Source organism: Delphinapterus leucas, chromosome 20 (genome assembly GCF_059928025.1).
Source record: "Delphinapterus leucas isolate spDelLeu-1000000601 "Yukka" chromosome 20, BTC_Dleu_Yukka2, whole genome shotgun sequence".
In the NCBI taxonomy this organism is placed as follows: domain Eukaryota; kingdom Metazoa; phylum Chordata; class Mammalia; order Artiodactyla; family Monodontidae; genus Delphinapterus; species Delphinapterus leucas.
In genome coordinates, this window is record NC_143148.1 from 18,550,950 (window position 1) to 18,561,537 (window position 10,588).

The following is a 10,588-nucleotide window of genomic DNA, read 5'->3' on the forward strand; positions in this document are numbered from 1 at the left end:
AGTTTCTCATTAGAATACAAAGCAGGAAATACAATAACGGTGTTTTTTGCCACGCAGTATGTCCTTACAGATGAAGTTTTAATCTCCCTCATACATCTCCATTGCTGTAAATTCCTGCTCTATTATGGTACCCTATGCCGTGATTCCCTGGGAGAAAGCCACAGTAAGCTTGGCGGCGAGCTTGGGCTTCTGAGCTGTTTGTGCCGCGTGTTGAATCACATATTATCTCACACTTAAAGGTATGTCTCAATAAGCTCTTTTATATCAGTTTATTAGCCATGATCCTGCAGTTGATCAGTTATGTCATGGAAGGGTACCACGGAGCTCACCGACAATTACGGGACGTAAGAGGCAGAAGGAAAGGTAGGCTTGAAACACAAGAGTGCAGTTCATCGGATGGTCTAGCAGCTGCCGATTCGCCTTCTCATCTGTTTCTAAGTAATAGATATTGATGCTTCTCTGCTCAGAGCAGACCTGCCGTACATGCAGTTGCCCACAGTGCACAGAATGGCATTTTTTTGAAATCCTTTCCAGCTCACTGTTAAAGGCACGATGTCAGATGTCACGACCCACAAGGGTTACTCTTGGAGCTAAGCCACACCATCATTGTTCCTCACACCGTGCTCTTTCTGGGAAAAAGAAACATGTTCGCCTTTTGCCTCATTTCCCTCCCAAAGCAACTGACCAAGTTCTGAAACCACTCTTAGGAGGAAAAAAACCCCTCAGGTCCTGTATCCTTTATGATGACAGCTGTCATCTGTGCCTGGTGGGAAAGGGGGGGCAACAGGAAACATTTAGAAAACAGTTTTTCGCCTAAAACCCGTCATGGAGTCTTTGACTTCAGAAGCAGTTCCACTCAAGCTTCTGTGGCCACTTGCTGGGTTGGCAGCTTCTTTCTGAGGATGATCTCCATGCCACAGGGTGAGGGTACCACCGTGTTACCCTGACTAGGACCTCCTTCTAGCTGGAAAGCTAACAGGCACAGGGCCAGTCTAAGAGCTTCCCAGGCCCCAGAGGCTTCTTTTGGATCCCCTACTACAAAAAATGTCCAAAAAATGGAAATGTACCCCTATCCCACATCATGATAATGTATAAATAAATAATAAATGACAATATGGGCATGGAAACTAGTTGATGTATTATGTCTCCTCAAGTGTATTAATCCTGACATTGCAGTGTTTTCTCTATAGCTTTGTGCTGATACATTTTTTCCTCCTAGGCTGTGTACGTACCTTTGGGTCTTTGGAGCTCTCTGAGTCCTGAGCCCTGCTCCTTGAGGGGAGGGAGGGGGGCAGGGAGTGGAGAGGACTTGGTGCAGAGGATGGATGCTGAATGGTTGGGGGCCAAGATGAAGTTTGGTCCTAGCCCTCACCTGCCTGGTCCAAAGAGAACCAACCTCAGAGGAAATTAAGAGGACCCTTACCTGTCCTTAAATAAAGCCAGAAAGATTCTCACCTGTTTGTAAAAAAGGTGCAGAGAACGGGAATACCTTTTCTAGTAACATGCTCACTCATTCATTCATTCATTCATCCATCCCCTCATTCAAAAAGCATTTTTTTGGAAACCCTACTAAGTGCCAAGCCTAGCGCTCGGCATTTGGGAAATAAAGGCAGGTAAGATGCAGTGCCTGCCCTCAGGAGCACAGAGTTCCTCAGTCCCTCTGTCCTGGGGCTGCTCTTGGTCAGCCTTCCAGGACCCACCCTTGCCTCCATAGCTTCCACAGATATATTCCTGGCTGTTATGAGCTGAGTTCTGTCCTCTAGAAATTCCTAGATTGAAATCCTAACTCCCAGTGCCTCAGAATGTGACTATATTTGGAGATGGGGCCTTTAAAGAGGTGATTAAGGTTGAGTGAGGTCATTAGGATGGGCCCCAATCCAATATGAATGATGTCCTTGTAAGAAGAGATTAGGACACAGATACACACAGAGGGAGACCACGTGGAGACGCTCGGAGACGATGACCACCTACAAGCCAAGGAGAGAGGCCGCAGAAGAAACCAACCCTGTTGACACCTTGAATTCAGACTTCTAGCTTTCAGAACTGTGAGAGAATAAATTTCTGTACTCTTGTTGCAGCAGCCCTAGCAAACTAATGCACCGGTTCCATAGGAGGCCCAGAAGACTCACTTGAACCTTTCTCAAGAGAAGAAAGAAAAGACACTCAGCCAGCCCCTCCCTGACCTGGTGGGAGCTTCTGCCAAAGGGCAGCCTTACTGTGCACTTACCCCAAAGCCCCTCAGCCTCATTTCTCCTCAGTCTGCTTCCGTCAGGTGCAGACACATCAGCGGGGTTTGGGGAGTTTGCTGAGGATGTGGGGGAGCAGGGCTAGGGGCTCCCTTTCCTCAGTCACAGTGATTTTTCTCTCTAGAATTTCCTGTGTGTTGTTCTTTGGGGGAGGGGCTTTCACTCTGCTGTGTCTACCCAGGCTCTGGGGGGACATTCAGTCCTCATTTTGCTTTCCTTCATCTTCTTTTTTTAAAAAATATTTATTTATTTATTTGGCCATGCCGGCTCTTAGTTGCAGCATGCGGGATCTTTAGTTGTGGCATGCGTACTCTTAGTTGAGGCATGCAAACTCTTAGTTGAGGCACGCATGCAGGTTCTAGTTCCCCGACCATGGATCGAACCCGGGCCCCCTGCATTGGGAGCTTGGAGTCTTCGTCACTGGACCGCCAGAGAAGTCCACCTCATTTTTCTTGACCCCTGGCAGTACTCTGGGTCTCTAGAGCTCTGGGAGTGCTTTTCAGCTCATGCTCTTTGCTACCTCTTGCTACTTCCCAGTGTCTGTTCAGACTGTCCACTGTGCTAAGAGCAGCTCTCCCACTCACCAGCCTATCTACTGCCCGACCCACTCCAGTCCCATGGTGGATATGCCGGTATCCAGCGTAACTGTTGTAACAAGGGCTCTTCAAACAAACCAAACTAAAGGAACCCTGATATGTCACATTTGCCACTTTCTGTGGTGTCAATGTTCCCATCGTGGCCAGTTTCAGGCTACCAATGTGAGGTCCCTGAACAGAGAGCTGAATTGAGAAGAGGTGTCCACTAGCACACCATTATATTGTATTCCCACCATCGAGATACAATAGATGTAAATAACCTCAAGAGCAAAGAAGGCAGTAAACCACAACAAAATAAAGTAACTAGGAATGACGTTTGGGGTATATATTACTTTCATATTTGAATACAGTTTATTTAATTGTAAGCTCATATAATTTAATTTTTTATAATGACTATGTTTAGCTTGCAGATTTTCTGAAAATTTAACAATTGACTCTTGCAAGCCAGTAGGAGCCGGCTCCAGCACACAGCTAGGGTGACAGTCCTCTGGGTGGAATAGGTGGTATATGGATGTGGCAAATGGGGCGGGCATAGTGAGCCATTGACCCTCGTCTGCGAGACCGTGTGGATTGTGAATAAACACCCAACCATCTGGAAGCCTCCGGTGGGAATGAGTAAGCAGACAGTGCCAGGGCCATGAAACAATTACAAGTCCTGTGGCACAGACTTGTTCCTAGACAGTCCTAAGCCCTGCCTCCATGCCTTGATTGTGTGTTTTCCTGGGTGGCTCTAGGTGGTCTCTCCAGGTGCACACCTCCATCCAGATAGCCATGACCTCTCTCCTGGGCTACCCTGACATGCCCAGGCTTTCTCTGGGGCCTAAGTGACTTTCCTGGTCCAGGGACGCTGTGGGGCACTGTGACCAGGACTGATATTTTTGGCTGTGCTGCATAGCATGCGGGATCTTCGTTCCCCCACCAGGGATCAAACCCGTGCCGCCTGCAATGGAAGCGTGGAGTCTTAACCACTGGACTGCCAGGGAAGTCCAAGGACTGGTTTTGAATAGTAAGGAGTAGCAAAACTCTGTGCCAGGGGCCCTACATCTCTTCTGTGGGATGCTACAGAGCAGGGTAACTTCTGGGGCTGAACTGTCTTCTCTGCGTCTCACTCACATCTGTTTCTTCCTAGGGTTGTGTCAACATGATTTCATTCATGAGAAATCGATCCCTTATTCCTTAAATAATTGTGCATTAACTACTATTGTAAAACCACCAAAGTTTACAATTAATATAAGCTTTATTTATTAAGTTATTATTAATTAAACATGTAAAGATTCTCTTTGTGGACTTCCCTGGTGGTGCAGTGGTTAAGAATCCGTCTGCCAATGCAGGGGACACGGGTTCGAGCCCCGGTCCGGGAAGATCCCACATGCCACGGAGCAACTAAGCCTGTGCGCCACAACTACTGAGCCCACGTGCCTAGAGCCTGTGCTCCGCAACAAGAGAAGCCACCGCAATGAGAAGCCCGTGCACCACAACCAAGAGTAGCCCCCGCTTGCCGCAACTAGAGAAAGCACGCGCGCAGCAACGAAGACCCAACGCAGACAAAAATAAATAAATTAATTTAAAAAAAAAGATTCTCTTTGTGATAGAATCATTTCAGAGTGAAAATCCAAAGATCAACTGGTTATTAAAATATATCAAACAAAATAGTCCTGGCTAGTATGTATTAATAGCAATAAAGTGATGATTTCAAGGCACATACTTCCTCTGCTGGGTCTAGAAGAGGAATATGATGGAAACAGTGAGCTGGGATTACCCAGGTCAATTAAAGAGACACAAAGCAATAAACGCCCATCTTTCCAGGAAGCCGTCATAAACATGTAGTCACTACCTGCTGACGGATTAACTGATATTAAACAGCAAGTTATTCGGCGAGGGCTGCTGAAGAGAAGACTGATGCTAGGATTTTAATTCACAAATAGGCAGAAATCAATTTGTCTTTTTTTTACAACAAGAATTTATCTTGGTATAAAAGCTTGCATATATGATATATAGCATATATATGTTTATGTATATATGTATATGATCATATACATACATACGTGTATGACAGAGGGTTATGGGACTGCAGTATCTATCTGGACGAAAAATGAAAGTTTCAGTGGGCTGACGGGCTGTTTCCAAACACTGTGAACATTTAGCTTCATGAAGACAGAGCATCCTGATCTATGATTTTTCCCTCCTAACTTCTGGACTTGGCTTTCCTCTCTGTGCAGTGGCCGACATGTGCCTCCATGTGAATGGGGTCATTCCTGCTCACCTCCTGTGCAAAGGGCTGGGACTGAAGGGCTGCTCCTGGGGAATTCATCAAAGACTCAGATAAAAGAGGCTTTGAAAAGCGCAGAACACATTTCCTTTACTCTTGGCTGATAATTACTGCAAAGCAGTTCATCTCAGACGTTATTTTAATAGACGAGTGAGTTCTTGGATATTTTCAGAGGATGACAGAGAAAGGTGTACTGGCTCAGGATGGAGGACCCGGGGTTGCAGCTGTGTGCAGGCCGTGGGACTGGCGGGGGTGGTCAGAGGACGTTCTTGACTTTTGTGTTCTCTGGGCTTAAAGTTAAAAAAAACTGAACAAACTGTGCTATGACCCCCAAATGTTTCTTCAATGCCCAGCCACTATGGAATTCACTGAGGTCTTCATTAGCTTATCAGTCAAAGTCTTCAATTTTATATTGTTTTTCTAAAAATCAAATTTATTGAGGTACAATTTGCATACCATAAAATGTACACATTTTAAGTATATGGTTTAATGAGTTTTGACAAATGTGTACACCATGAAACCATATCTCCAATCAATATATAGATAATTTCCATCATCCAAAGTATTCCCTTGCGCCCAGTAGTATACTGGTAAATATTTAACAGCAGGCTCTCTGGAAAAAATATTATATATTTAACATCTATTTATTTAGCATATTAATAACTTAACATATTAAAAGTATTTTAAAAGTATTATGAATTTTGCTGATATAAAGGATGTTTATTACTAATTTATAAGTAATAATAAAATGTATTTTTTTTAATCGTAAATCCCATACAGTCAACTGATTATCACAAAATGTTTTCACTGATTTTTCCAGAGTCTTGTATCTGTAGCCAACCAAAGTTTGCAATTAACTAGTGTAGTTCTGACCTGTCGGTTGCTAGTTTCATTTACTTTAAGGAGTAAGACAAAAGTGAAACAAGACATATTTTGGAACATCACTTGTTTGTTAAAGACATAAACAACTTCTTTGCTGAGTTAGATTATAGTTTTGAATGCCAGAAGAATATTGTCTTCATTTTTTGTGCTAGTTGTAGTGTGACAGCTATGCACACTACTCACTTCTTTTCATTAAAGTATAATTGATGTGCAGTGTTTCAGATGTACAGCAAAGTGGTTTACTTATATACATTCTTTTTCAGATTCCTTTCCGTTATAAGTTATTACAAGCTATTGAATATAGTTCCCTGGGCTATACAGTAGTTCCTTGTTATTTATCTATTTTATTCAATATATATAGTAGTGTGTATCTGTTAATCCCAAATTCCTAATTAATCCCTCCCCCACTTTCCCCTTTGGTAACGATAAATTTGTTTTCTATGTCTGTGAGTCTGTTTCTCTTTTGTAAATACGTTCATTTGACAATAGGCAGTACATGGAAGCAACCTAAATGTCCATCAGCAGATGAATGGATAAAGAAGATGTGGCACATATATGCAATGGAATATTACTCAGCCATAAAAAGGGGGAAAATTGAGTTATTTGTAATGAGATGGACGAGCCTAGAGTCTGTCGTACAGAGTGAAGTAAGTCAGAAAGAGAAAAACAAATACTGTATGCTAACGCACATATATGGAATCTAAAAAGATGGTACTGAAGAACCTAGTGGCAGGGCAGGAATAAAGACGCAGATGTAGAGAACGGACTTGAGGACACTTGTGGGGGAGGGGAGGGGAAGCTGGGACGAAGTGAGAGTGTAGCACTGACATATATACACTACCAAATGTAAAATGGATAGCTAGTGGGAAGCAGCTGCATAGCACAGGGAGATCAGCTCGGTGCTTTGTGGCAACCTAAGCAGGGTGGGATAGGGAGGTTGGGAAGGAGGCTCAAGAGGGAGGGGATATGGGGACATGTGTATACATATAGCTGTTTCACTTTGTTGTACAGCAGAAACTAACACAACATTGTAAAGCAATTATACTTCAATAAAGATATTAAAAAGTAATTTCATTTGTATCTTTTTTTTAGATTCCACATATAAGGGATATCATATGGTATTTGTCATTCTCTGTCTGACTTACTTCACTTAGTATGATAATCTTTAGGTTCATCCATGTTGCTGCAAAAGGCATTATTTCATTCTTTTTTATGGCTGAGTAATATTCCATTGTGTATATATACCACATCTTTATCCATTCATCTGTTGATGGACATTTAGGTTGCTTCCATGGCTATTAGAAATAATACTGCAACGAACACTTGTGTGCATGTATCTTTTTGAATTATGGTTTTCTCCAGGTATATGCCCAGGAGTGGGATTGTTGGGTCATATGGTAGCTCTATTTTTTAGTTTGTTAAGGAACCTCCATCCTGTTTTCCATAGTGGCTGTACCAACTTACATTCCCACCAACAGTGTAGGAGGGTTCCCTTTTCGCCACACCCTCTCCAGCATTTATTATTCGTAGACTTTTTAATAATGGCTATTCTGACTGGTGTGAGGGGGTACCTCATTGTAGTTTTGATTTGCATTTCTCTAATGATCCCCAGTGGCATGTTGACAGCTTCATTTGGTTGATAGCCTCACTAACACTTGGTGTTTTAAACTTTTAACCGTTTGAGTAGATGCTTAGAGGTATCACATTGTGACTTTAATTTGAATTTCCCTAATGACTAACGATATTGAGTACCTTTTCTTGTGCTTATGGACCATTTGTATATTTTCTTCAATGAAGTGTCTGTTCAAGTCTCTGCACGTTTTTAAAAAGTGAGTTCTGAAAACCACCCAAATGTTCACCAACTGATAACATTGATTTGTTCCATCCTTTCCTTCTATGCTCACCAGACATAGGTTCTGTTCTTCTCTCCCATATCTCACACGTTCCTAATCTACAGACACATTTTAGGAGTTTTCCTGCTGCTCTACTCATTTGTGTCTTTCATTCTATACACCAGAACTGAGTATTCTTGGGAATTCCCTGGAAGTCCAGTGGTTAGGACTCCACGCTGTCACTGCCGAGGGTGTGGGTTCAATCCCTGGCTGGGGAACTAAGGTCCCACAATTCGTGCAGTGTGGCAAAAAAAAAAAAAAAAAAGATTAAAAAAATAATATAAAATTAGTTAATAGAAAAAAAAAACCTGAGTATTCTCAATACAGCAACATCCCTTACAATCCACTCCTTCCACTTATTCAATTCTTTGACTCAAATGCATCTTCTAGTTCAGGTACAGCCCACAGCAGAAACCTGGCATCTTTAAATAATCCACCTGGACTTCCCTGGTGGTGCAATGGTTAAGAATCCTCCTGCCAGTGCAGGGGACACAGGTTTGATCCCTGTTCCGGGAAGATCCCACATGCCGCGGAGCAACTAAGCCCATGTGCCACAACTACTGAACGTGTACTCTAGAGCCCTTGAGCCACAACTACTGAGCCCATGTGCCACAACTACTGAAGCCCATGTGCCTAGAGCCCATGCTCTGCAACAAAGGGAAGCCACTGCAATGAGAAGCCCACGCACTGCAACGAAGACCCTGCTTGATGCTACTAGAGAAAAGCCTGTGCACAGCAATGAAGACCCAATGCAGCCAAAAATAAATGAATTTTTAAAAAAAGTTTTAAACAATCCACCCACAAAACACAGGGTTCATTCAGTCCCAGAGTGAGACCTGGATCCAGACAATGTGGTTCCAGGCATTGCGTTTCTTTTCCATGCACACGAATTGTCTTTTCAAGGGCAAAGTCCCTCTTTGGTGTCAGGCAACACGTGTTCAATTATCTTCTGTGCTTTGTGTTGGAAGCATCATCCTTCTTTATTGGTGACATTCATTCCGGCGTCGCGAGCCCCCTGCCCAAGATGTGCAGGTAAAAGTCACGGTGCTCAGAGGCTTGTCGGCCAGCTATGTATGTTCTAGGCCAGGCGTCCTTGCCCCTGTAGCTCTTGATAGAGCGAGTGTGTGCATGCCCCAGGCACCTACCGTCTACCGGCTTGCTCATCCTCGACTCTGGTTCTCATCAGTGGGGAAGGCTGATGCCACTGTGTGAAGCGGGTCATGTCAGCGTTGCCTAATCCAGGACTCAGGCAGCAAGGTCCTTCCAACCACCTCTGCACCCTATTCCAAGTGTGCTGAGCTGCCCCATCTCATTCCCTTTGCTCCAAGCTTTCTTTTCTGTTGTTTCAACACACACGGTGTGATTCCAGCATCTTAATTTGGTCGTCACCTCTGGGATAGGCTGCCTGGAAGTGACCTGCAAGGCTACCATTCCATCAGGGCGAGTTACCCAAGAGTGTTGCTCCTGCCGAGGTGAACGGTAGCCGGGGGTGGAAATGGAAAGCCCTCTTCTTGCCGACTGATCTAAGGGGTGTCTTTGACATTCAGTACAAGCAGCACGACACCTACAGGTGCACAGCTGTAGGCGAGGCCAGCTTACACTCAGCTGGGATTCTGGGCCTGCTTCACTGGAAACAAATGGTACTCTATTTTTTCTTTTCTTTTTTCTTTTTTGGCTGTGCCAAATGGCTTATGGGATGTCAGTCCCCAGACCAGGGATTGAACTTGAGCCATGGTAGTGAAAGCGCCAAATCCTCGTCACTAGACCACCAGGGAATTACCGAGTTACTGTGTTTATAACCTATATTTTCATGGGTATAATAAGCCTCCAAAGAAGTTGTGTACTTTGGAAATGTGTATAAACTTATTTCTATATATTTTTTGAAAATCAAGGACTATCAGTTTGGAAGGGTGTCACCCTGCAGTGGTGACCTCTGGTGCGGTTCCCCTTCCCCCTGCCCTTCTCTCCAGGGCCCCAAGGCAGGGAGGAGGTGGGCTAGGCAGCCAAGGCTTGGGAGGGGGTGGGTGCGAGGGTTACAGCCCCCTGCACCCGCCGTCTTTCCCACTGCCTGCCTCTGCCTGGAGACCCCTCTCTGGTCTTCCCTTTTCTTGCCAGCCCCTTCGGGCAGGGAAGCAAGGGCAGGATGAGAGGAGAGGTCTCGGATCCTTAGCGCTCCTGCCTATCGGGCACTGGACAGAAGAGCCCAGAACGTGCCAGGCTACAGAACCCACTGGGGGTCACCGTTTCCGTCCGTGGCGAGGATCCCCGGCCGCGGCAGTCACATGGCAGCTGCGCTGGTCAGGCAAGCCAGTGCCTGGTCTTGCCTGGACCCTGCCCAGCGCATTTGGGCAGTCTCCTTGCCACAGTCTAGGACCCTGGCAAGCTCTGGAAGAGGGGAGGGGCTGAGACCGCTGACCAGGTGTCCGAGGCAGTGGGGATGGGCTGCAGCGCGGGGACTGGGAGTGAGAGGGCGCCCTCTCCTTGCGCGGTCACCGCACGCGCCGGCGCCACTTACCTGAGAAACGTGCCCTTTACCAGCCACTTATGGGATTAATTTTGCAACAGAGACGCTGGCGCAGTAGAAACCACACTGGGTGTTCGGCAACACCTTCCACTCCCCGGAGTGGTTAAACCAGAAGTGTTCAGTGGCTGACCGAGGCCGCGGAAAAGAGCCACAGCTAACGCCCGCTCTGTGGCTGGAAT